Source organism: Coptis chinensis, chromosome 9 (genome assembly GCF_015680905.1).
Source record: "Coptis chinensis isolate HL-2020 chromosome 9, ASM1568090v1, whole genome shotgun sequence".
In the NCBI taxonomy this organism is placed as follows: Eukaryota; Viridiplantae; Streptophyta; class Magnoliopsida; order Ranunculales; family Ranunculaceae; genus Coptis; species Coptis chinensis.
In genome coordinates this window covers 77,484,742-77,510,101 of record NC_141464.1, presented here as the reverse complement: position 1 = coordinate 77,510,101, position 25,360 = coordinate 77,484,742, and the positions used below count along the sequence as shown (strand labels likewise).

Genomic DNA, 25,360 nt, shown 5'->3' with positions numbered 1-25,360 from the left:
AAATTGTATTGCATAATAAAGAAAAAATACACCAAGACAAAGGGATCAATTTATACGTTGGCATTATTCCCAATGGATCAATTTATATCCGTTGGCATTATTCTTAGAGGATCAATTTATATTTGTTGGCATTATTCCCAAAAGGGATCAATTTATATCCATTGGCATTTATTCCCAACAGATATATTTCTATCCGTTGGGCCTTTGCCTATATATTCAAAGTCATTTTCATTCCTCACTTCAGCTTCTCATTTTCATTCTCTAATCTTTTTCGACTTCAATTTCTATCTCACCTTCAACTACCAATATGGGCAGATCAAATATTGTCCATATTTCTACACCTAAGATTTGTTAGTGGTATAAGGAAGTTGGTTATTACGCTACTTCATGTCCATACATTACCATCAAATGCCCAAAACCTGAATGCAACAGCATGATGATAGTGGTCATAGCTAGCAATGATGATGGAACATTGGAAGACAAACTTCTAAAGTGTGATGTTGATGATTGTCCCTCAAATATCAACATCTATCATTTGACATACATGTATGTCATTTTTCCAAGGAAGCAATAGATTTCTGCCCTAGGTGTGGCTTGTGCGATCAATGGACTCCTTCAATGTGTGGTGAAGAAACAAGTCGTACCTATTAGAATTTAAGTGTAGGATATGTAATATTTGTACATTGTTTAATTCCGTAGTATATTGTCTTTAATTGCTTTGTTTTTTTAATTCTGTAGAATTTTATAAGATGTTTTGTGTTTTTATTTCAAATTAAGTTGTAATGTTTTGTAATGTTTTTCATTTCTAGTTGAGTTGATTTGTTTTTAATTTCAACTTATAAACAAATACATTTTTTCAAGAAAATATACTTTCATTAAAACCAAATACAATTTTATTTAAAGAAAAACATACATGTAAACGATAAAAACAGATTACAACATAAAACTTAAATAAATTAGTACGCTAAAACATAATCTAATACCACTCCAGCATGGACCAAAATATCGCCGATATATCCGTTATATCGCCGATATATATCGGTATTTTGGTACACCGACATCGATATTTCCGACATATATCCACCGAATATAGAACCCTTTTTTTTCCAGATATATATCGGAATTTCCAATATAAAACTTTATATCGCCGATATAATCGATATATCCGATATTTACGATATATATCGTTTGACTTTTTGACCATTTTTTAATATAAATCCGATATTTTAAATAGTTTGGACTAGTCAAAAAAAAAATGGATATATCCGATATATATCGGTTTTTGGGTACACCGATATATTCATCGATATCGATATTTTGGGCCTTGCACTCAAGTACATGTCTAAGAATATCCAAACAACATTCATGAACAAATTCAACTCCTTTAATTTCTAGAAACATACGTTTCACTGCAGTTTTTCGCTCTTCATCGCTATTGAAAGCACCAACAATCCTAAGTGCACGCTGCAAGGTAAGATATTTCTTACAATTTTTGCAAATCCTCTAAAATCATTCCAATAAGACTTTATTGGTTCTACCTCCACGATTGTCATTCTGTCTGAATATTTAACAAGTTCTATCCCTAATAACTTGCCTAGGTTCATAATTTGACAACCTAATATTATGCTTCAAGTGCAACCATATGTGCTCGACACAATAATTCATCTTCAGCAGGGATGAATTCCAAATTACGTCTTGAACAAGGATGACGCTCCATATTTTGTGAATTGGCGAGAGAAAGATTAGTGAATTGGTGATCCATTTAATGAAATAAGAAAGATAAGCGAAAGATGAGTGAATTGGTGAAAAATAAGTGAGATAGTGAAATATAGACCACAAGGCCAACGAACCTAAATATATCCGTTCAGGCCCAACGGTAGAAAAGGCCAACGGTACAAAATCGAGCAGTTTTTATTTTTTATTAAAAGAAAAAGAAAAAAATTCTAGACGGCAAAACTTGTCCCGTGCAGCTCATTTCTATTTTTCTCACGAATTTGGTTTGGAATTTGACAATTGTTAGAATACAAATCGTGTTTTGGCAGCACATTGGGAGTCGAAATTGCCAAAATCATTTCCATATGTGACATTAGAAATGGGATATAACAACTCGTTGATGATGCTTTAGTCTTCCCTCTTCAGAGTTGAGAGAACAAAAAGGTTACCAACTAATAATCTTACCTATATTAATATCCCTTTCTCCCTGTATGCTCATAGGGAGCCACGTCAACAATATTTTTAAAAGAACCCATGTTTTGAAAATATTTATTTTCTTTTTTATTTAAATACCCCTGAAATTGGTCTACTTTGTAATTTTATAGAAGTTTATTCGGTCTTTTCAATTCTTATAAAAAGCAAAAACCAAACATACCCCTTTATTTGAATGTATGCAAGGGGTAAATAAGTAATTAACAACTACAAAAATAGAATGATATGAAAAACTCTTCCTCAAACCTAACGAAAAAAAAAAACAACGCCTCACCCAGCCGGTACACCATTGATCAATTCTTTTCCTCTCTCTCAATCTTCAAAGTGAAGAAAGAAAGAATCGAAAATGATAAGGGCGTGTGTTTATCAGCAACATACTCAAGTTTGAATGTTAAAGATACTTTTTTTAGATATCCGAAAAAAACTGATAATACAAGCTTGCAAGCTTTTTTTTTTTTTTTTTTTTTGGTTTCTTAAAATTATAAAGTTTGAAACTTTGTTGATCAGTTAGTATTCAATTGTGTTTTTTCTTTTTTACTTTTTTTGAAAACAAAAAAAAGTGAAGGAGTAAAATAGATGATCAATTCTTTTCCTCTCTCTCAATCTTCAAAGTGAAGAAAGAAAAAGAATCGAAAATGACGTGTGTTTATCAGCTAAAACATACTCAACCTTCCTTGGTCTTGCACTCTCACCTTTTTACAAATTTTCTTTAAAAAAAATGGTATTGAAATGAATATTCTGATTCAGTTCTCTCTGCTTTGGTGTTTTAAAAGTTACCGGTTCCAACTGAGTTTATTCAATACTTATGCGGGCAATTAGCTATTGATCTTTCTGTTAACCTTACATAGAATTATGCTGTTGATACTACTCAAGAACGATTGATATTGTTATTGCATTTTTCTCAGACTTTACTCCTCTGTTGATGACAATTCTGGGAAGGCACTTGAAAACTGCAGTTTGTCTTCTTGAGAATGGTGCTAATCCTTCTGGGAAAAATAGACATAACACTAAGCCTTTGTTTCTTGCTTCTGCGTCAGGTTGGTCACTTCCTTTAGATTTTATCCATATAAAAAGAAGTGGATATGTTAGTTTTCCTCATACTCTCACATTTTCCAAATTCTGAAGTTCAATTTGATTAGTTCTACTATACTAATTGCTATGCATTAAGGAGATTTTAGAAACCGGTAAACTCAACGGTTCAAACATAATTTGGTTAAAAAATTGTTCAAAACTCGGTTCAATTCAGTGTTTTTACTCAACCTGACCTAATTGACTCAACCTAAACATTAAATATTTTTATTAATTAACATAAATTTATAATGTTAATTTAAGAATTTACTTAACAAAGAACTGGCCGGGTTTTAGTTGAACCAGTGGTTTGAACTGGGACCGGTCTGACCCGATTCGGTTAAAAAAACCGATTCCAAAAACATGGTGGCCAATCAACAACCAAGAAGCTAATCGGTCCAAGACAAATCCTATATATGGGCCGAGATCATATTCGGACTCTGGATATAATACTTAAATTATTGGACCGGATCCAATATGGGCCTAGCCCAGCCCATTTACAGCTAGTAATATAAAAATACTGAACCCCATGCAAGCCGCAACTGCATGTCTTCACCATTTTGCCTTCTTCAACAAATGGTGATGATGATGTTGTGGATCTGCAATGGTTATGGTCAAAGAAGAAGAAACCTAGTGGAAACTAATTCTTCTTCGGTGATACCATCTCGTTCAAAAAGTAGTTGTACGTCAAATAATAAGTGGAATCATTCCCATTTAAAGTGGTACATAAGTGACCGATGCAAATCATCATCTCTTAAGTTTGATGATCGAAGTTTTGGGTTTTTTCTATGTTTTGATTAAGGATAGAAAGCCGAATTCAAGAAAACTGTATTCCACTCCCCTATTTGATGAACTCTTAGGATCCGTCTCTAGGATGAAACACTATCATACTGTCTTCTCTCCTTGTGGAGAGTAATGCATTACTTTAGAATATATATCCAGCCTACTGCTGGTACGCTAAAATTGACTGATTCTTGCTGTGTGGATCTTGGATTTTCTGTTTTAGGAATCTCTATAAAACACGGGATTGATCTTAGAATCTCTACTTTTAGCACCCTTCTTAGAGGGCTTTTAATTATGGAGGGCGATCCAGTAAGTTGGGCGAAGGAGGAGAAGGCCTATGGGTTTAACTACCCTCTCAATGGCAAACAATAATTTATTGACTTTATTTGTGACGAAAGGGGCTGGACCAAGGAAGCACTTCAACTATTAGTACAATAACGCCTTAGTTTGTTCAAGCACTATTGCCCGCTGCTAGTTGACTTGTGCACTTCAAACCGTTTGGATGGAGCAGCCAAAGAATTACTGAATGACTGCATTTGATCATTTTGATGGAAACTAATGGATTGGAGGCCGATGCTGAAATGTACTATGTCGTTTTGAAAGGCATGTGGTTAGCTGGGAAATTATATTAGAGGTCTCAACAATAAGCACACTGACAACACGGGGATGTACGTACAACATAATCATTGGCAGTTTTTGTTTGGCTGGGTGTTAGAAGAAGCTAGCTAGGTATCTGCTTAACAAGATGGAAGAAGGATGTGGTATGTCCATAGTTTTGTAGTGACAAGTAAATAAAACAAAACAAGGCATTTTACCATGTAGGCATAAATGTATAATTGGTATGTCAATAGCTTTGTAGTGTCAGCACACCGGTGTATGTATGCTAGATTTCAAGGGTTGCCATCAACATTTTAATCTATGCTCATTGCTCACGACCTTTTCTTTTCTGCGCGCTTCTATAACCTTAACAGCGAGGCCTAGTTGTAACATGGGGGTTAAGTTTGAAACAAGTCTGCTTCATTTGGAGTGATCATTGAGAATTTAAGATGAAATTCCATCAACAGTACCCACAGCTACAGACTAGTTGGTACTTCTAAGAATCCACTCTATCTTTGGGGGTGATTTAGGATCCTGTCGGCAATTTGTTTAAAAAAATGAAGAAAAGGATTGGAATTTGTTAAGAAAATGTAAGAGAAGAGTTTACCCCTTATGTTACGAACTTAGGACGTATGAGATAATTATTGGTGGCTTTCTAATGCAGCTAGCGGGAAAAACAATGACACAACATTGAGAATTAAAACTAAACTTTTATTAATTTATCCAAACGCCCATACAACAACCTTAATAGCAATAAAATTTTGAAGATATGGTCGTCACTTTTCAATTTCAGGTCTTACAAACAAACACAATAACTGTTTATATAACCTACATCGTCAGTATTGCAATACGCAATCAGGAACAACCGCAGCGTCCCTGAAGACAGTTTGGAGTACACCATTTGCAATGGGTTTCACATCCATGGTCGTTTTCGCAAGGTTTGTCAGGAACGCATACCGTCACAGCCTCGACTTTCACGGACGGAATACCTACAAATAATTTAAACTGTCAATACTTGCACCATAGTCAAGACTTTGCCATTATTTGTAGGAATATATAAAAAAAAATTACAAAAAATTTATATAGTTGGAGTAGTTTAGCTTTACCTTTGTAACCTTAAATAATTACAATCAACTTGAAGAAACCTTAACAAGGTCATTAAACTTACTATTCAATTAGTGTTTTGCAATTTTGACTATTAGAGTATAGAGATTCTAGCACATGCAAAATTAATCATGTGACATAAGTTGTGAACTTGGGTAGATATATAACATGATATGCTTATTACAAGCTTTGTTTGATGTTTAATCTCTATGATATCTATCACATACATCATCAAAATGGTGAACATGGTGATCAGTAACCCAGGTGCCATTCCTACATTTAAAAAGATAAGAGAAAAGAAGAGAAACCTGAAGCAACAAGAAGAAGTGCAACAAATAAAATTAGCTTAACAGAAGCTTTCTCCATTATATCTTTCCTTTCCTTACTGATTATGAACTATTTCAAGTGTTGAATAGAAAATATGGTGAGCATTCATATTTATAGCCTCATTGAGCAAAATGATTAATTATACCTTTCATTTTGTAGAAGATTTATTTGGATTTTTGTGGTAAAGAGTATTACTGTATAAGATTTCTTTAGATTTCAGAGAGCTCTTAGGGTAAGAATGTTATACTTTCCCATTAAATTTCAAAGGAATTAATTTCATAATAATTTGAAATAATGTTTAGTTAGCAGTCCATTTGATCATATTGAGTTTTTTTCCAAGAAAAGAATTTCACTGTATTGTTCCTTAATTTGTAACATTTTCAAATTCATGAATAAATCTATATCGTGGAAGATTGTTATATCATGAAACAGGGATGTGGGCATCATGTAGGCTCCATATTGAGAGTCGAATTAAGGTAGAAATGTGATGGAAATGCTGCAAAATTGTGCATTACGTAACGAATTTTGAGGAATTGACACGATATTTTACCATATAATTAAGTATAATTGGTATGTCGATAGCTTTGTAATTGAACTAATGTTCATGACGCCCTCTAACTGGCTGGCGAGAACCAATTTGGAGTGATTACGAATTCAAGATGAATTTCTATCTCTTGACGTTTTTTTGGTAAATGATAATTTTGTATTAAAAGTAAAAAGCTACAGGAAAATAAAATCAAACAAGTACCCCATATAATATTCGCTAGTGGTCTAAAGAAACTCAAAAACACATCCAAACTACCTCTTTTATTTCCCTAAAAAAAAATCTAATTTTCTTGCTTTCTCCACAACGGATTTTTAAGCGTCAAGTGAAATGGACACTAAAAGCATTCCCAATGCAAGTCATTATTTTTCCCCTCTTTTCACCTCCACATAGGCAGTATTTCCCCCCTTTTCCACCGTTTTGGTGAAAAGCAAGGTGAAGCTGCCCAATGTAATGGTGAATATTAATCTGGACAGGATGTTAGATTCCGTCTGAACCTAAAAATTGAAAAAACGATCCGGACGGAATGAAACATCTCGTCTGAAATTTAAAAAAAGTCGAAAAATCATGCGAGACAGAATTGAACATTCCGTCCGAAAAAAAAAAAAAAAACCCATTTTTTAAAAAAAAAACACACGAGATAGAATCCAACATCCTGTCCGAAGTTCACAACTCAGCCACTATCTCAGTTGAAGGTTTCACATTCTCTTTGACTTGGGAAAATATTCACCTTAGTATTCACCTTTGCATTGGGCAAAGGTTTTGAACCATTTGGAGGTGAATAAATTACCCACCATAATGACTTGCATTGGGAATGCTCTAAGGAACCACTTACCAGTTCATCTACATTCATACCTGTACTTAATTAGTTTCATATCCACTGTAAAACTCACTTAAACAACTCAATCACACATTCTACAACTCATACTTGCTCAACATTGCAAGCAATCAAGAAATCGGTAACGCTAGCCATAAGCTACTACTATACACTATTATGTCCACTCCTAAACTAGTTTAAAAATGTATAGTACAAACTATAAAGAATGATACCAGCCCTTCAAAATTGTATTGAGGTGCTAAACTGCTAATACATAATTTAAGCTGGCCAACGTGGTTATGGTTTTAGGACTCGGCTGGTTCAAGTTGAACCAAAGTGGGAGCTCCTCGGGTCGAGTTTTGTATATTGAACTGGTTCAACATATAACAGGTTTTAACACCGATTTGAACCGTCTGATTCAAGCTAAAAACCGGTAAACTCGACGGTTCAAACATAACTTGGTTCAAAAATTGTTCAAGAATCGGTTCAACTCGGTGTTTTTACTCAACTTGGCCTAATTGACTCAACCTAAACATTAAATATTTTTATTAATTAACTTAAATTTATAATGTTGATTTAATAATTTACTTAACAAAGAACTGGCCGGCTTTTAGTTGAACCAGTGGTTTGAACTGGAACTGGTCTGACCCGATTCGGTTCAAAAAACCGATTCCGAAAACATGGCGGCCAATCAACAACCAAGAAGCTAATCGGTCCAAGTATATATAGGCCGAGATCATGTTCCGACTCTGGATATAATACTTAAATTATTGGGCCGGATCCAATATGGGCCTAGCCCAGCCCATTTACAGCTAGTAATATAAAAATACTGAACCCCATGCAAGCCGCAACTGCATGCCTTCACCATTTTGCCTTCTTCAACAAATGGTGATGATGATGTTGCGGATTTGCAGTGGTTTTGGTCAAAGAAGAAGAAACCTAGTGGAAACTAGTGCTTCTTCGGTGATACCATCTCGTTCAAAAAGTAGTTGTACGTCAAATAATAAGTGGAATCATTCCCAGTGGTACATAAGTGACCGATGCAAATCATCATCTCTTAAGTTTGATGATCGAAGTTTTGGGTTTTTTCTATGTTTTGATTAAGGATAGAAAGCCGAATTCAAAAAAACTGTATTCCACTCGCCTATTTGATGAACTCTTAGGAGCCGTCTCTAGGATGAAACACTATCATACTGTCTTCTCCTTGTGGAGAGTAATGCATTACTTTAGAATATATATCCAACGCGCCTAGTGCTGGTACACTAAAATTGACTAATTCTTGCTGTGTGGATCTTGGATTTTCTGTTTTAGGAATCTCTATAAAACACGGGATTGATCTTAGAATCTCTACTTTTAGCACCCTTCTTAGAGGGCTTTTAATTATGGAGGGCAATCCAGTAAGTTGGGTGAAGGAGGAGAAGGCCGGACTATGGGTTCAACTACCCTCTCAATGACAAACAATAATTTATTGATTTTATTTGTGACGAAGGGGGCTGGACCAAAGCAGATTGGCTAGGAGCCACCAAGTCATTGAGACCATTCAAGACAATCTCTTACTTGCTCACAAGCTATTAAGAAGTTACTCACGACAACATGGAACTCCTAGATGTACTATAAAAGTGGATCTTCAGAAGGCTTTCGATTCTGTCAACTGGGAAGCTATCACTTACATGCTGGATAGATTGGGATTCCCAAGAGAGCTAAAGAACTGAATTCTCATGTGCTGCACTACCCCTTACTACTCACTTATATTCAATGGAGAGCCCTTGGGCTTCTTCCAAGGTAAAAAGGGGTTAAGGCAGGGTGACCCCTTGTCACCATATCTTTTTGTATTGGTAATGGAGATTCTAAGTTCCTTACTCCAAAAAGGACTTAGAAACAAAGCTATTCAACCGCATCCCTCATGCAAGAGAACTCAAGTCTCACATCTATGCTTTGCTGATGATATCTTAATCTTCATTAAAGGAAAGGAGAAGTCTATTCTTGCACTGAAAGCTATTCTCGAAGAGTTCTCAATGGCAACAGGGATGAAACTTAACCTAAGCAAATCAACTCTTATAACAGGAGGACTCTCACATGATGAAAGCAATCACTTCACTCAGCTCATGAGGATGCAGCTTGTAGCTCCACCCATAAAATACTTGGGATTGCATCTTGTCTCAGCTAGGATAAGTATCAAGGACTACCTACCTTTGGTGGAACGAATGAACAACTGCAAGAATTGAAAAATGGAAGAACAAAGCTCTGAGTCATGCTGGGAGGTTACAACTTATAATCTCAGTCTTAGCAACCTTTCACATTTATTGGGCCAAGACTTTTATACTTCCAAAAGGAGTGCTTCTTATGGTATCAAAGATTTGCATCAAATTCTTGTGGAGTGGCCCTCAGATGGAAAACAAAATGCATCAGTCCAGTAGAGAGAACCTTCTCTATCCTAAACTTGAGGGTGGGCTTGGGATTCAAGATCCTATTATTGGAACAGGGCAGCATATTGTGGTCTCATATACAAGATTTCTTGTAAAGACTCGGGTCTTTGGATCACTTGGACATGGGCAGAACATATCAAAGACAAATGCTTCTGGACTATGACTATTCTCCAGAGACTGCTCTTGGACTTGGAGATGCATTCTCAAGAATAGAAAATATGCCATCAAGTTAATCAAATATAGCATTTCAACCGGAGACCAAACTTTATTGTGGCATGATCCATGGTAAATCTTATAGATTTACCCTTAGATGCAAAGGTTAGTTCTCTAATCTCCAATGGATATTGGAATCAGGTACGTGGTACATGATTTACCCGATAGTGATATGAAGAAAACAATTTTAGCCACAGATATAAACACTCATTTGCCCGAGGATAGGGTCATTTGGCTCAAACTCCTTCAGGAACATTTTCATCTAAAACTGCTTATCAAGCACTTAGAATGAAAATAGGTCAGCCTAACTGGTGCAAGATGGTGTGGGGCAAATTGGTGCTACCCAAGCACTCTTTCAATAGTTGGCAATTGTTCTCAAGTAGTCTTCCTACACAAGATAGACTCATGCATAAAAAAGTCCTTACCAGCTCAAAGTGTTGCTTTTGTAATCTTGAAAGGAAGAACTCGAAACACTTGTACTTTGACTGTTTGTATACAAGTAAGGTTTGGGCAAAAGTCAAACAAATGGTTGGTTTGGGGAATTTTGTCAAGCCCTCAAATGGAGAATGGTGTGACCTCATTAACTTGTGCAGAAAAAAGACTCCCAAGGCAGAAGTTTATAAGGTCTATGCATGTGCAACTGTTGGTTATATATGGATGGAGAGAAATGGTAGAAGATTTCATAACAAATCAAAATCTTGGGATCAACTAGCTTACTCTATTATTAAGGACATGATGAAGATCTATTTGGGCATTAAAATAGTCTCGATGCCTGATGTTGGAGATATAAAAGCCCTTTTGATCAGACTTGGCATAGATGTTCAATACAAGAACAAGACTCCCCTCTATTGCAAATGGAAGCTACCCCCCACTGGATTCATCAAGTTAAATACCGACAGTTCCATGACTGATCAGTATGTTGGCTATGGTGGTATAGCAGTAGACCATAATGGAATTGTGATATTCACATTCATTGGAGGTGGAAACAAAAGATCGGTATTATACCAAGAGCTCATGGCAATCGCAGTCGGTCTACAACTATGTCAACAACACGGCTTTAACAAGATTTCAGTGTGTTCAGATTCACAAGGGTCTATCCGTATCTTAACAGGTCAGGAGAATGCCCCATGGTACTGCAGCAACCTGCGGGCAGCCATAGAGCACACAACAAATCAGTTGCAGGAGGTAACATACACACATGTGTATCGAGAACTGAACAAGAGTGCTGATCATTTAGCAAGGCTTTCTTTACATGTTGATGAGAGTTTTATCTGTAATGGTCCTCCTCTCACTAGTGTGTTAACTGAGATAAACGCAAATGATGTAAGAGGAGAAATTTATGTAAGATTATAATCTTCTAATGCAGGTAAGGGTCTGCATAACCCTATTAATCCTTTTCAAAAAAAAAGGGGGCTAGACCAAGGAAGCACTTCAGTTAGTAGAATAACGCCTTAGTTTGTTCAAGCACTATTTCACGCTACTAGTTGACTTGTGCACTTCAAACCATTTGGATGGAGCAGCCAAAGAATTATTGAATTACCATATTTGATCATTTTGATGGAAACTAATGGATTGGAGGCTGATGCTGAAATGTACGCTGTCGTTTTCAAAGGCATGTGGTTAGCTGGGAAATTATATTAGAGGTCTCAACAATAAGCACACTGACAACACGGGGATGTACGTACAACATAATCGTTGGCCGTTTTTGTTTGGTTGGGTGTTAGAAGAAGCTAGGTATCTGCTTAACAAGATGGAATAAGGATGTGGTATGTCCATAGTTTTGTAGTGACAATTAAATAAAACAAGGCATTTTACCATGTAGGCATAAATGTATAATTGGTATGTCAATAGCTTTGTAGTGTCAGCACACCGGTGTATGTATCTAGATTTCAAGGGTTGCCATCAACATTTTAATCTATGATCATTGCTCACGACCTTTTCTTTTCTGCGCGCTCCTATAACCTTAACAGCGAGGCCTAGTTGTAACCTGGGGGTGAAGTTTGAAACAAGTTTTCTTCATTTGGAAGAATTTAAGATGAAATTCCATCAACAGTACCCACAGCTACAGACTAGTTGGTACTTCTAAGAATCCACTCTATCTTTCGGGGTGATTTAGGATCTTTGTTTAAAAAAATGAAGAAAAGGATTGGAATTTGTTAAGAAAATGGAAGAGAAGAGTTTACCCCTTTATGTTACGAACTTACGACGTATGAGATAATTATTGGTGGCTTTCTAATGCAGCTAGCGGGAAAAACAATGACACAACATTGACAATTAAAACTAAACTTTTATTAATTTATCCAAACGCCCATACAACAACCTTAACAGCAATAAAATTTTGAAGGTATCGTCGTCACTTTTTAATTTCAGGTCTTACAAACAAACACAATAACTGTTTATATAACCTACATCGTCAGTATTGCAATACGGAATCATGAACAACCGCAGCGTCCCTGAAGACAGTTTGGAGTACACCATTTGCAATGGGTTTCACATCCATGGTCGTTTTCGCAAGGTTGGTCAGGAAAGCATACCGTCACAGCCTCGACTTTCACGGACGGAATACCTACAAATAATTTAAGCTGTCAATACTTGCACCATAATCAAGACTTTGCCATTATTTGTAGGAATATATAAAAAAAATTTGTATAGAGTTGGTGCAGTTTAGCTTTACCTTTATAACCTTAAATAATTACAATCAACTTGAAGAAACCTTAACAAGGTCATTAAACTTACAATTCAATTAGTGTTTTGCAATTTTGACTATTAGAGTATAAAGATTCTAGCACATGCAAAATTAATCATGTGACATAAGTTGTGAACTTGGGTAGATATATAACATGATATGCTTATTACAAGCTTTGTTTGATGTTTAATCTCTATGATATCTATCACATACATCATCAAAATGGTGAACATGGTGATCAGTAACCCAAGTATCATTCCTACATTTAAAAAGACAAGAGAAAAGAAGAGAAACCTGAAGCAACAAGAAGAAGTGCAACAAATAAAATCAGCTTAACAGAAGCTTTCTCCATTATATCTTTCCTTTCCCGACTGATTATGAACTATTTCAAGTGTTGAATAGAAAATATGGTGAGCATTCATATTTATAGCCTCATTGAGCAAAATGATTAATTATACCTTTAATTTTGTAGAGGATTTATTTGGATTTTTGTGGTAAGAGTATTACTGTATAAGATTTCTTTAGATTTCAGAGAGCTCTTAGGGTAAGAATGTTATACTTTCCCATTAAATTTCAAAGGAATTAATTTCATAATAATTTGAAATAATGTTTAGTTAGCAGTCCATTTGATCATATTGAGTTTTTTTCCAAGAAAAAATTTCATTGTATTGTTCCTTAATTTGTAACATTTTCAAATTCATGAATAAATATATATCGTGGAAGATTGTTATATCATGAAACAGGGATGTGGGCATCATATAGGCTCCATATTGAGAGTCGAATTAAGGTATAAATGTGATGGAAATGCTGCAAAATTGTGCAGTACGTAACGACTTTTGAGGAATTGACACGATATTTTACCATGTAATTAAGTATAATTGGTATGTCGATAGCTTTGTAATTGAACTAATGTTCATGTCGCCCTCTAACTGGCTGGCGAGAACCAATTTGGAGTGATTACGAATTCAAGATGAATTTATGTCTCTTGACGTTTTTTTTTTGGTAAATGATAATTTTGTATTAAAAGTAAAAAGTTACAGGAAAATAAAATCAAACAAGTACCCCATATAATATTCGCTAGTGGTCAAAAGAAACTCAAAAACACACCCAAACTACCTCTTTTATTAATTTCCCTAAAAAAAATATCTAATTTTCTTGCTTTCTCCACAACGGATTTTTAAGCGTCAAGTGAAATGGACACTAAGAGCATTCTAAATGCAAGTCATTATTTTCCCCCTCTTTTCACCTCCACGTAGGCAGTATTTCCCCTCTTTTCCACCATTTTGGTGAAAACCAAGGTGAAGTTGTCCAATGCAAAGGTGAATTGTCCAATGCAAAGGTGAATATTAATCTGGACGGGATGTTAGATTCTGTCTGGACGTAAAAATTGAAAAAACACTCCAGACGGAATGAAACATCCCGTCTGAAATTTAAAAAAAAGTCAAAAAATCATGCGAGACAGAATGGAACATTCCGTCTAAAAAAAAACCCCATTTTTTTTTTAAAAAAAACACACGAGATGGAATCCAACATCCCATCCGTAGTTCACAACTCAACCACTATCTCAGTTGAAGATTTCACCTTCGTTTTGACTTGGAAAAATAGTCACCTTAGTATTCACACTACACCATAACAGGCTATTTGCAACGGCAAAAAAGCGTTGCTAATAATTTTCGCAACGCTTTTTAAGCGTTGCAAATATGGCGTGGGGTAAAGTGTTGGAAATTTTTGCAACGGTTAATAAGCGTTGCAAACAGAAATTTCCAACGGTTATTAACCGTTGCAAACTGAAATTTCCAACGTTTATTAGCCGTTACAAACAGAAATTTCCAACGGTTATTAACCGTTGCAAACTGAAATTTCCAACGCTTATTAGCCGTTGCAAACAGAAATTTCCAACCGTTTTTAAGCGTTGCAAATATTTGCAACGCTTGTTTATGCCTGTTTGGTACAAAATTTTAGCAACGTTTTTAAATTTGTAACGGTTATGAACCGTTGTTGATAGGTTGCAAATAATAAAAAAAAAAAATCTCATATTTTGTAGCAACCAGCTAAACCTGCCCCAACCAAGGTGAGAGAACGCTAACATTGTGTCAGCACAATTATAAATATCTGCTGGAGCCAAAGAGGCAAGAAATTTGAGGGACTATCGGTTCATGGAGCTGGCCACAGCTTAAGACGAATCTACTACACCTATATCACTCAAGTAATAGCAAATAAAGATGAGAACAGTAATCATGATAAACTAAAATTACTGAGAATCTTCAGTACAACTGATTGTCATAAAAATCTTGCTCCAACAAATTTAAACATACTGAATCAAATCAAACTTTTTATCGTCTATTAAGGTCCTAATTCACCACAAAAAAAACATGTCTTCATCACAACAATCTCCACCAGCACAGCATGCTGACTCCACCCTTTAGCGATACTGAAAAAAAACATGTCTTCATTACTCGATACTAACAGACTCCAAGTAAAATGACGTTCAAATGTTAATATTTAAGGGATTGCAATCCGAGGAATACTTAGTACTTATATCACTTTAGTTGTAGACAAAAATCTCGACAATGATCAACCCTGCCCCTAACCCTATACGAGGTATGTTGTCATGCCAATACAAGGTATCAATCAAATAGTATCAGGCTCAAGTGCATACCTACATTTGCTATGTAAGAGATTCTAAGGCTTCCTAACTAGTTAGCATTAAGAATAGCATCATCATCATACGAATAAAGTGAAGATTTGGATATAAAATTAAAGAAAATTACCCCTGTTCTTTGCTGATTCAAACCTCCACTAGTTGCAATCATCAAGTAACGGTTGGAATTAGTAACAACTTCAGCCTCTACACAACGAAATCCAATTTCAAAAGCACTACATAACTAATTCAAAACCCTACCATTTTAACTTCAACCTTCTCATATAGAAAATATACTAATTAGTCCATGCACATAATTAAAAAGTTGATGATAATCACTAGCAAACTTATTGCTGGCATTACTACATCCATGATACAATTTCGATAACGTCGACTTCCATAGATCCTTTCCTGATGCACTCCCTCCATGGATCTATTTTTCCAACATACAAACAATTAAATATAATATAATAAAACAAATATTCACAAATCAACTCAACAGTAGGAAAAAAAAAACTAACCAGAACACGAAACACTCGATTCCCATTCCCCTTTTCAATCTCAACCTCATTGCTCAACTGAATAATAAAAAATGTCAAAAAACTGTAATAAAAGATGAAACAAAAGGGCAATTAAATAATTTTAACAAATTTAGAACTTTAAAACACAGGTGTCACTTGGAGTGAATTCCTAGTCATGATTAAAGAGGGATGTCACTTGGAATTACTAATTACTAATCACAATCACAATCACAATCACAATCACAATCTCCTGTCTCTGTCGACCTCTGATCATGATCTCGTAAAAGCACAACTCTTCTTGATCATATAAATAGAACTCTGCTGGTCTAATACACATCTCGTTCCCCCAGAAAAGAAATTAACAATAATGCTTAGATTCATTCAAGAATGGCCACAAGGACCGGACATGTTTGTCTACTTGAATGAACTCTTCAGTTGTATAGACCTTCAGAAAAGAGCATCCGACATACCTCTTCGGCAAAAAGTTCCTCAAGAACCCGATTGATTTGCTTGTCTTCAGCCACCATTGCTAATGCCATACTCACCCAAGCTCATTTGATAGCACATAATCACCGATTCTCGATAATCGATACCAAATTCCTAGTCCTAGAATCCAATATCTCACTAATGATTATGGATTTGTCAGAAGCTTGTTGCATTTCGCGGATCCAAGAACTGTGAGAGAACACAAAGATGACGCACACAAGTATTGGTCTCTTTAGATGGGCGACGCGCTTGGACTGTGAGTTGACACAAATTTCAGAAAGATTAGTTGTCACCAAAACTCAAAGCAAACACATAAAAAGATGCACCTGAAGCATGAAACTTAATTGACACTAAAATACTGCTTATACAACAACAACAACAACGTACAACATTACTACATGTAATGGATATGGGAGAGCTGAGCCTTCAAACTCGTTCAACTACCTCTGATCCAACGAATAAAAGGCGGTGGCTTGGTGACTGGTCAAGTCTCAGGGAGTTGTTCCCCCAAGGTGTTGGGATCAATTCCCAACTTCACCACGGAAAGGAAAACGGGTGGCGTGGGGGTTAAGTTTAGGGTTTAAAATTAAAAAGTAGCATGTATGGGTACAACGATTGCCCTTCCGGCTTTTCATCGATAGGTGTTACTCGATCATGTGATGCCCTATATCTCACACTGCCAAAGTGTCCACAGGTATGACGTCCTGATTATCTAAATTGTTCTTATTGAACGAAATTATTTTGATAACAATGTCAAATGTGAATGTTAAGGATAAATGGATGATAAGTTCTCTACAAATTGGCCTTGTGTGTAGAAACATACATACCAAAACTATACCTGGATATCCCGGACGAGAAGAAGGGTTGCAAGAGAACGTGAGTCAGAATGCACAATTGAGTCCTCCACAGACTCATCTGCAAGAATTAAAATCTGTTTTCTTAGAGTTAGTACGCAACCATTGAACATGTGACAATCACATCATTTCTCACACCTTCACAGAAAACAAAAATACAAATGTCATAATAAATAAATAAATAAAAGCAAAGCTACAGTTCTCATCTTTAATTGCAATTATATGGTATGTGGTACAGGATTCATGGAAAGGTAGAAACCAAAACCTGTAATATTTACTGATTAAAAACTTTAAAAAACTTCATTATTAGGGAAAACTGAACAAAGAAGGATCCAACTCAAGCCTAACATGCAAAATATCAGGAACCCGAAGACGCACTTCATCGCATTAGAAGAAACCATCAAAATTCCTTGCAATTACACGGACTTCAAAGCACAAGATGTCAATCAAGACGAGATTTTCAAAATGTACAAGTTTCAGAAACAATTCAAAGGAAGAATTACTAATACAACATCTAAAACAGTATGGTCTGCATTTTGGCACCAATTGCGCGCCAAAATCGCCATGCAATACATGTGCTATCTCCCATGCTTTTTGCCTTGTGCTATTTATATTCACAGGTTGGCATGTGGGATAGCAGTACTGCTATAAGTAGAAATCGACAGTTCTCGTGTCGTCCACCTTTTCTTTTACCTTATTTGGATTAAATGATATAACAGGCAATAGTGTTTGTGTAGTCTACACTTATTTGGCAGCCATAAATAACATATTGCATTCAAACTTGCTTGCAAAGTTGGCTTGGAACAACATGCCTTTAGAAGGCCTTTGGCACCCTCCCACGCTAAAACTACACAATGATAACATACGCAATGCATTCAGACTCGATACACACTACTAAATGTGATACACATGCGAAAATATCAACAAGAGAAGCTATCTACGCTTGAAAGTAATTTATTAAAGGGGACTTACCAACCATTCTCGGTGGCCCTTGAATGGTGAATCTAATTTATTAATTTTGACAGCAACGACAAGGCCTGCATCCCAGATCTTGGTAGGAGTTAGCTTGTGTTAGTTTAAAACCAAAGCAGAACAAATAGTCATCTAAGCTTTTGCAACTCAGACATATATTTTTAGCAAGTGGACTAGACTGTGTGATCGTATCATATATGAGATCTATAAGAATGAGTGAATGAGTGTATGAGTGTATGAGTGTTAGCTTAACTAAACTAATTAAACTGTGTCAAAGACTTCAATCCCTCATCAAAAAATGAACAGGCTAGGTACTTTAAGTGATACTGGTAACTAACCCATGAAACAACCTATCATAATTTGTCCTACACTTCAGAAATAGAAAATGGTGATGGTGGCTAAGCAAATTAGTTCAGAATTGTTTTTCTTAAAAAAAATCACTTAAAGATTAAGTAATGCCAACTCTATAATTTCAAATGATGAAATTAAGCAATATAATTTGGCCGAAGTAGTACTAATTGGAAGAAAACAGCAAAAAATTCACCAAAGTTCATTACAAAGAACCTCTTACTCATAAAACATTTTAATTGGAAGGACCAGTATTAGCACAAAGTCGTTACCTACGTGACTTCCTGGAATCATCAATCTGACGCAAAACTACAAGAACATAATTAACCAAGCACCCTGCAAAAAGTGATAGTGCATCCAACCTTCATATGACTATGTCACATTATTTCAAATCTGTTTTAGTGATAGTGCATCCAAATCAAATTTTCATATAACTATATCGCATTATTTCAAACCTGTTTTAGTGATAGTGCATCCAAAATCAAATCTTCATATAACTATTGCATTATTTCAAACATGTTTTAGCAAAGCATAAAGTACAGTAAGTCTTAGCACCAAAATATATTTCAAAGACAGAAAATAACAAACACAACCTAAAGTTTAATTAGTTCAAGAGCACGCACACAAAACTGAATAGCTGGTTCAACTACTAAGATGCGCCGAATACTACGAAGTTCATGTAAACAGCCTAAAATTAAAGCAAATAAATATTAGCATCAAAAGAAAACATCACCATGGATTGCTAGTGTTAAGTACCTACTTTACCTACATAACTATTCATCCCAATGATTTCTTAAGGATTAAACAAGCCAATAGTACCATAAAGATACACCTTCTAGTTTCAGCAACGCCAAGTACATTCATGGTCTACGATTAATTAAGTGCAAAAAATAATTTCGATATGTTTGATACATACTTTTGGTTCATAATCTCAAGCCAACTCTGTAAACTCTTCTCGTGTAAGGAAATTATCCCAAATGAAAGAAGAAAATCATGTAACCTTTCCTTAAGTAGGACTAGCAGGAAGAAAACACCAAAAATTTCACCTAATTTCAAAGGGGGGCATTGTAATAATTTAATGCGAACAACTTCAAATCCAAAACGCAAGATGTAACCCCACACCACTTGAAGCAAAAATCTGGTTAAAATTGAGAGTTATATGCATTGCCTTGACTGATCCAAAGACTCCTATGGCTTCCATTTAAATCTAATACATCTTAATACATAGGAACCTTTTATACAAAAGATAGAGCATGTGATGAGAATAACAACCAAATTCTCTATCAATCACCTCAGAATCACGCCGTGTTTGAAGTAATAATTTTAAAAGAAAAATATGTAGAACGTTTTAAAAGACAATAGTCAATATGTATCACAAAGTAGAAGCATAAGAAATGTCCGGACACGCAGGCAAGTACAAGAAAAACAATATTACATATACATGCACCAATTTACGATAATCAACAAACAGACAACAAAGAAAAAAAAAGTTCCACATGAAGACGAGAGACTGAAGAAAACAAAACAAAAATGGAGACCACTGACACATACTAGCAAGAGTACAATAGAGATTGAAAGTATAATGAGTGGATGATAAGGGTAGTACAACGAGAATTCAGAAAATCCCCAGATTTAGTGGAGATATGGTCGCCTTCAAGGTCAGAGAAGAATAGACGAAGGCACTCAATGGTGGCTTTGGAGAGTCCAGACGAGGAGGGCCTTAGCACGTAATCACCGCTGGATTTGTTTTACGCAAAGCGCCCTGCAAGTGCCTAGAAACAAATAGGAGAAGAAAATAAAAAGGACGATGCTTTTGGATTTATATAGATTTTACCAACATTCGTCGTAATCATAGTTTCAGCTAAACCAGATTTAAATTCTTGCAGCTGATTCTGCAATCGAAGCAAGTCTTGAGATAATTTGGTCAGCTCTGCCTGCCAAGTGCCAATCAATAATCATGTTAATTAGTTAAAAATATAATAATAATAAGGAAAAAGGAAGAAGAATAAAGTGTTACCTCGTGTTCTCTGATGAGAGACTGTCGATCCCAAACGAAGAAAGTGAGGAAAACGAAAGAAATGAAAAGGAAAGCTAATCGTTTAGGACGTTGCATATAATAAGATGGGTGAATATATCTCCAACGATTATTGGATGATGAGGAAGAGATTGATGATTTTCTAGCCATTGATTGATTTATTATTATTAGCTTCGAGCTCAGTCAAGATTTTTTTTTTAAGAAGACGGGATGGACTGGTTTCAACACAATCCATTTGTTGGGAATTAGGAAAGGAAGAAGAAGGTAGGAAGTGATTGTTCTGGGGAAGAGGAGGAGGGTTTGAAGGAGAGAAACCCCATAACCTAGCGGCTGCTGTGAGAGAGAAAGAGAGGTTTTCTATTTTTACATACCGAGCGCGATTTCTTTTTTGTTTCATTCTTTTCGAAATTTCGATGTTATTTTGGTTTTTTGGATTTGTAACACTTCTCCAACGCTTTCTAAGCGTTAGCAATTAATTCCGGAAATTCAACCAAATAAAGTAACGCTTTGCAACATTGCCAACGCTTATTTAGTGTTGGAAACTTACTAACGGTAAATAACCGTTGCAAATCAAAAAAGGTGCGTGTTGCAAATATCCTATTATGGTGTAGTGTCACCTTTGCATTGGGCAAAGATTTTGAACCATTTGAAGGTGAATAAAATCACAAACCCACCATAATGACTTGCATTGGGAATGTTCTAAGGAACCACTTACCAGTTCATCTACATTCATACCTGTACTTAATTAGTTTCATATCCACTGTAAAAATCACTTAAACAACTCAATCACACATTCTACAACTCATGCTTGCTCAACATTGCAAGCAATCAAGAAATCGGTAACACTAGCTATAAGCTACTATACACTATTATGTCCACTACTAAACTAATTTAAAAATGTATAGTACAAACTATAAAGAATGATACTAGCCCTTCAAAATTGTATTGAGGTGCTAAACTTCTAATACATAATTTAAGCTCAATTAGTAGTACTGGCCACCATGGTTATGGTTTTAGGACTCGGCTGGTTCAAGTTGAACCAAAGTGGGAGCTCCTCGAGTCGAGTTTTGTATATTGACCTGGTTCAACATATAACAGGTTTTAACACCGATTTGAACCATCTGATTCAAGCTAGAAACCGGTAAACTCGACGGTTCAAACATAACTTGGTTAAAAAATTGTTCAAAAATCGGTTCAACTCGGTGTTTTTACTCAACCTGGCCTAATTTACTCAACCTAAACATTAAATATTTTTATTAATTAACTTAAATTTATAATGTTAATTTAATAATTTACTTAACAAAGAACTGCCCGGGTTTTAGTTGAACCAGTGGTTTGAATTGGAACCGGCCTGACCTGATTTGGTTCAAAAAACCGATTCCGAAAACATGGCGGCCAATCAACAACCAAGAAGCAAAGAGAAATCCTATATATGGGCCGAGATCATATTCGGACTCTGGATATAATACTTAAATTATTGGACCAGATCCAATATGGGCCTAGCCCAGCCCATTTATAGCTAGTAATATAAAAAGGGTCCTGTTAAATACACGTTCCGGTTCTTAAGAGGGCACTCTCCAACCCGGGAACCGGTTTTAATTAAGAGTAACCCAGCCGGTTCACAAAAAAATTAGAGGGGCACGCTCCGAAACCGGGTGACTTTGTATATAGGTTTTTAGTACTATTTTCATAGGTTACTAACAGTAACAGTGTAAAATACCTTCAAAGACTTTATCTTCTCTCCTCCTCCCAGCCACCTTCGCCGCCTCCTCTTCTTTCTTTACAATGACTATACAAAATTCAGTTCCAACTGCGTCGATGAGTTCGACAGTGGATAATAGTCATAAGAAGAAGATAAAGAAGGGTTGAATCGAAAAACAAGACGGTGTTGGTCACTGGAACTACACAGGAGATTTTTACAAGCTTTGCAACAACTTGGTGGATCTCATGGCATGTAAAAACAGATGTGTAATTATTATTATTTTAAGAAAATATTAACATTGATATTTTTTTTATAGCTTCTGCACCAAAACAAATCAGAGAATTAATGAAGGTGGATGGTCTTACTAATGATGAAGTTTAAAGTCATTTACGGGTATGAAGTTGCACTTGTATGTTGTATCTAACCATCAGTTTTAATTTTCTGAATAATTGCCTATTATACAGTGCCTAATTTTGTATTGTTTATGCAGTCGCTCGGCTTACATTAAATCCAAATTAATTAATAAAATGCTAAAATTACTAGATTTAATTATGGCTAGAAATAATATTCCTCTATATTCTAAGTTCCAAAAAGACATACAATGTCTTTGGATTTAAGATGGGTAGCTCGGTGCTATTTTTTCGGACAGGACATAATCTGTACAATTTTTTTTTCATGGATGAAATCGCGTAATCGATGACGATTATCGTGAATGAAGAGTTTGTTGTTTTTGAGTGTTTTGATGAGGATTGTGTGTTTGAAGAGACCGAGTTGGAAATTGAATGAGAAAGTGCTGGACTTGCATGAGGATCAATACTTGAATTTGACATAGTAGGAACTCTGGCAATAGGGTTTCTGACAGGTGGAGGAGTAGAAGTTGATTTGAACAATGGTGTAATAATTAGAGGTAATGAATCAGAATTTGACGCTATTGCTATACCTGCTACTATTGTAACTTGGATTACTGTTTTAGCACTACTTGCTTTTGCTGGTAAGCCTAGAATAACACTTGGTTCTTGAAGGAAGGAAAATTACTAAAGATTATTTGTGGTGGTAGTGCTTATCCTAGACATGGGATTATGCTAAGTTTAGATCTGTTGCTGATAAATGTGGTGCTCTTTTTGCTTTGTGATATGGCTCATATTAGTGGCCTTGTTGCTGCTCAGGTATCAATTGTTTTTTTTTATCTCTTTTTTAGTTTACGCTTTTCGATTCGATTTGGTTGGATAAAATAGTTCATATGATATATTAAGTTGTTTGGTGCGAAATGACGAATTGAGGGTGAAGAGATATGGGATTTTGTGATCGGTAATGGAAGAGTAAGCAAGTCTATTTGCAACTATTGGTTCATTTATCTGTGATCAGATTCAGTTATATGATTTATTTTTAAATATTATATTAGAGAATGTTTATTCAAGTCAATTTAAAGCCATGCCTCATTTCTAAATCCCATTAGCCAAAGGAACTTTTTGTATTTTTACTTGTGTTTTAGACTGACAATGACGCAACAAACTACCCTGTGTTGTTTTTTTATATGGCAACTTACTTGTACCTATATTTTTTTTTTTTTTTTCAGGTGAGAATCTCTTATAGCAGCTCAGATGAAGTTTTTACCACTGTATCTATTTCTATTATGTTTTTAATAGTTTTAATGGTTAGAACTCAAATATGAGAATATATGTGTGCAGAGAGAAGATTTTCAGAAGTTGTTAGCAGATCTTGTGGAGAAGGAAAAAGATAGACTTTTTGCTGAAGCAGGTGTGACTGTGCTCGAGTCTAGAAGTCATTTTACATCCCAAAAAAGTTATTTCATTAAAACATATGTTGCTAGTTTTGTTTTAAATATGCTTTGGCAGAACTGCAGAAGTCTGCTTTGTTTCTGAACTCTTTGTTTGCTTAATGTGTAGAGTGTAGACACAATACATTTTATGATTAGACCATTCTTTTGACTTTTATTTAGTCTATGTGAGATGAGTATTTCGTCTAAAGCTAGTGGCGTAGGTGGTATGTGCTCTTAAAACAGTAGTAACATCATTGAACTTAGATGATCCCACAAATCAAAATAGTTCGTTGATGTTGATTAAAACTTATCTTTGCTCTTGAAATTACCAATCAATATCTATCAGTAATTCAGTATTGGTCAATAAGCCTTCCAGAAAATTTGACATGAAAAATGAAAAATGTTGATATTTATTTGATGAAAAATGTTGATATTTATTTGATGAAAAATGTTGGTATCTAGTTGTTGAAAATTGTAATAGTAAAGCGGTAATCAGTTACCGAAATTAAAACTCAATTTCGATATCCAGTTGCTAATTTGATAAATGATATCTAGTTGCTGAAAATTGCTCCACATTTTGGTGTTCAGTTGCTGAAAATTATATTTGTAAAGCGGTAACCAGTTACTAGAACTCAATTTCGGTATCCCTAATTTGAGAAAATTGCTCAAAATTTTGGTGTTCAATTGCTGAAAATTGTAATAGTAAAGCGGTAACCAGTTACCAAAATTAAAACTCAATTTCAGTATCCAGTTGCTAATTTAATAAATGGTATCTAGTTGCTGAAAATTGCTCAAAATTTTGGTGTTCAGTTGCTGAACATTGTATTTAGAAAGCGGTAACCAGTTACTAAAACTCAATTTCAGTATCCCTAATTTGAGAAAATTGCTTAAAATTATGGTATTCAATTGCTGAAAATTGTAATAGTAAAGCAATAACTAATTACCGAAATTAAAACTCAATTTCGGTATCCAATTGCTAATTTGATAAATGGTATCTAGTTCTGAAAAATTCTTTGAAAATTGTATTTAGAAAGCAGTAACCAGTTACTAAAACTCAATTTTGATATTCCTAATTTGAGAAAATTACTCAAAATTTTGGTGTTCAATTGCTAAAAATTGTAATAGTAAAGCTGTAACCAGTTACCAAAATTAAAACTCAATTTCGGTATCCAGTTGCTAATTTGATAAATAGTATCTAGTTGTTGAAAATTGCTTAACATTTTGGTGTTCAATTGCTGAAAATTGTAGTTA

The 25,360-nt window shown here is 35.2% G+C and overlaps 4 long non-coding RNA genes across 6 annotated transcripts; 1 reads left to right on the top strand and 3 right to left on the bottom strand.

Annotated features, from left to right (window-relative positions):
• The first annotated feature begins 2,925 nt into the window (after window positions 1–2,925).
• LOC147478269 (uncharacterized) lies at window positions 2,926–4,988 on the top strand. Its single transcript, XR_015208864.1, has 2 exons — window positions 2,926–3,242; window positions 4,280–4,988. It is a non-coding gene; the product is annotated as an uncharacterized LOC147478269 (long non-coding RNA).
• Window positions 4,989–11,354: 6,366 nt separating this feature from the next.
• On the bottom strand, window positions 11,355–13,859 carry LOC147478268 (uncharacterized). Its single transcript, XR_015208865.1, has 2 exons — window positions 13,065–13,859; window positions 11,355–12,650 (listed from the first exon to the last, which is right to left on the bottom strand). It is a non-coding gene; the product is annotated as an uncharacterized LOC147478268 (long non-coding RNA).
• Window positions 13,860–14,995: 1,136 nt separating this feature from the next.
• LOC147478267 (uncharacterized) lies at window positions 14,996–16,273 on the bottom strand. Its single transcript, XR_015208613.1, has 4 exons — window positions 15,933–16,273; window positions 15,751–15,844; window positions 15,542–15,618; window positions 14,996–15,201 (listed from the first exon to the last, which is right to left on the bottom strand). It is a non-coding gene; the product is annotated as an uncharacterized LOC147478267 (long non-coding RNA).
• Window positions 16,274–17,182: 909 nt separating this feature from the next.
• Window positions 17,183–21,234, bottom strand: LOC147478266 (uncharacterized). 3 transcript variants are annotated; one of them, XR_015209474.1, is made up of 5 exons: window positions 20,610–21,234; window positions 20,199–20,526; window positions 18,865–18,928; window positions 18,245–18,309; window positions 17,184–17,349 (listed from the first exon to the last, which is right to left on the bottom strand). It is a non-coding gene; the product is annotated as an uncharacterized LOC147478266 (long non-coding RNA). The 3 variants fall into 3 exon arrangements; XR_015209473.1 differs by having other exon boundaries at window positions 17,183–17,349; window positions 18,245–18,928; XR_015209475.1 differs by having other exon boundaries at window positions 17,184–17,333; window positions 18,245–18,928.
• Window positions 21,235–25,360: the final 4,126 nt, after the last annotated feature.